General features: G+C 45.6%; 1 long non-coding RNA gene across 1 annotated transcript; it reads left to right on the top strand.

Moving 5' to 3' along the window:
- The first annotated feature begins 218 nt into the window (after nucleotides 1-218).
- Nucleotides 219-2,074, top strand: LOC120033294. Its single transcript, XR_005473935.1, has 3 exons — nucleotides 219-284; nucleotides 1,082-1,165; nucleotides 1,810-2,074. It is a non-coding gene; the product is annotated as an uncharacterized LOC120033294 (long non-coding RNA).
- The last annotated feature ends 425 nt before the right edge of the window (nucleotides 2,075-2,499 follow it).

The following is a 2,499-nucleotide window of genomic DNA, read 5'->3' on the forward strand; positions in this document are numbered from 1 at the left end:
AGAAGTTAATCAAATCCCAAATTCACGCGCGCACACACACACACACACACAACCCCTCTTTCGCATTCTCTGTAGGGATGGATGACAGTGGGAACTATTTTGTGCTGAGCATATTGCCCAACACATACGGTAATGTTTACCTCAACCTACCAGACCAGTGGGACAGGTGGATCAGCAAACAGCTACACTGGCTGATCAAAAGGGAAGTGACATCAGAGAACAAAGAGTCAACAGGACGAAGGACCTTATGAATGTGCTTTCTATTGTTCTTCCCCTTCTAAAAGGTAGGTATTGTGTGCAAAAAGGATCCATATTGAAAAAAAGGAACTGTGGGTGGAGGACGTGACACTTTTCAGGTGCAAGAGGAACAGTAGAAAGGAGGTATGTTATACTTTTTTCAGCGTTTCAATCAGGATGCATAGACTCCCACTTACCTCTGGTAGCATCTATGACGTCGACTTGCTCCTACTTATCTTTTCGATTTGGTACTGCCGTACATACCTACACATACTCTACGGTCACAAGACACAGGCCTCCTTATTGTTCCTAGAATTTCTAAGCAAACAGCTGGAGGGCAGGGCTTTCTCCCATAGAGCTCCATTTTTAAGTAATGGTCTGCCGGTCCATGTGAGAGACGCAGACACGATGGTGTGAGTCATCCCATCTAAAATGAAATACATCAAAAACAAAGGACATGGTGATTGACTTTCGAAGGAACACTGCCATGCACACACCATCACTGATAAAAGGTGAGCCCATTGAAATAGTAGAGGAGTACAAACACCTTCGGCTAGTCGTTGACAACAAGCTGTCCTGGGATCAGTGTACTGACGCTATTTCTAAGAAAAACCAACAGAGACTGTATTTCCTATGGAAACTGCACTGTTTTTAAATGTTGATCTAACCATCACGGTTCTCTTTTATAAATCATTCATTGAGAGAATTCTGTCCTACTGCTTAACCTGCTTGTTTGGGGGAATATCAAGGTTGCACAGAGAAATTGGTTGGGCAAGATAGTCAGGACTTGTGGAGAAATCATGGGGCAGCAACATCAAGAACTGTCCTCTCTCTACCTGGGCAGAACCCGCCATATGGAGAATAAAATAGCGGTTGACTCTTCCCATCCACTCCACCCTGAATTCCAGCTCCTTCCCTCTGGCCACAGGTACAGACTACCTAAGGTTAAAAAAATAGGGCCAAGTACTCTTTTATTCCGAATGCAATTCTGCAACTTAACAAAATGTTAGACTACTTGCACTTAGCCCTTGCACTATGAAACTGCACTTATCCTGTCTATTTACTTGCAAATATCCTTAGCAATATAAAAAAAAATATGTGATATGTTTTATAACTGCTACAAGATGAATTGCTTCTCTGAGGACATTAAAGTTTTCTGAATCTGAATCTCAACCTAAGACTCATCTCTTTAGTAGGTCCTATGATTGAGGCTTGTGTGGTGGGGAGATCTTCGTGGGCTATACTCAATCTGGTCTCAGAGTAGGAAATTAGTGGACTGTTGATATCCCTTTTGTGGTGTGGGGGCTGTGCTTTGGCAAAGTGGGTGGGATTATATCCTACCTAATTTTGGAGGGGGCCACAGTGTCCCCCGACCCCCCCTGTTTCAGTCCCCAGAATCTATGCTGCAATAGTCTATGTGCCGAGGAGTTAGAGCCATTCTGTCCTATCTGGTGTAATTCAATTCAATTCAATGGGTTTTATTGGCATGGGAAACATATGTTTACATTGCCAAAGCAAGTGAAAAAAGATAATAAACAAAAGTGAAATCTCTCTCTCCGTCTCCCCTCCCAGTGGACCTGAGCCATAGGACCATGACTCAGGACTACCTGGCTTGACGACTCCTGGCTGTTCCCGTCCCCAGTCCACCTGGTCGTGCTGCTGATCCAGTTTCTGCTGTTCTGCCTGCGGCTATGGAACCCTGACCTGTTCACCGGATGTGCTACCTTGTCTAGGACATACTGTGTCAAGCCTCCCCACTTGAAAAAAATACATTTTATATTATGGCATAAATACTATAGTATTCACGGGAACACAGGCCTCCCGTGTGGCGCAGTGGTCTAAGGTTCAAGTCCAGGCTCTGTCGCGACTGGGAGACCCATGGGGTGGCGTACAATTGGCCCAGCGTCATCCAGGTTAGGGGAGGGTTTGGCTGGCAGGGACCTTCTTGTCCCATCACACTCTAGCGACTCCTGTGGCAGGCCGGGCATAATATATGCTGACACGGTCGCCAGGTGTACAGTGTTTCCTCCGACACATTGGTGCGGCTGGCTTCTTGGTTAAGCAGCATTGTGTCAAGAAGCAGTGCGGCTCGGCTGGGTTGTGTTTCGGAGGACACGCGGCTCTCGACCTTTGCCTCTCCCAAGTCCGTACGGGAGTTGCAGCGATGGGACAAGACTGTAACTACCAATTGGATAACACGAAATTGGGGAGAAAAAAGGGTAAAAAAAAATTCTATACAAAATAAAAACTTATAGGGAACAC

The sequence above is a fragment of the Salvelinus namaycush genome, chromosome 40 (genome assembly GCF_016432855.1).
Source record: "Salvelinus namaycush isolate Seneca chromosome 40, SaNama_1.0, whole genome shotgun sequence".
Lineage (NCBI taxonomy): Eukaryota > Metazoa > Chordata > Actinopteri > Salmoniformes > Salmonidae > Salvelinus > Salvelinus namaycush.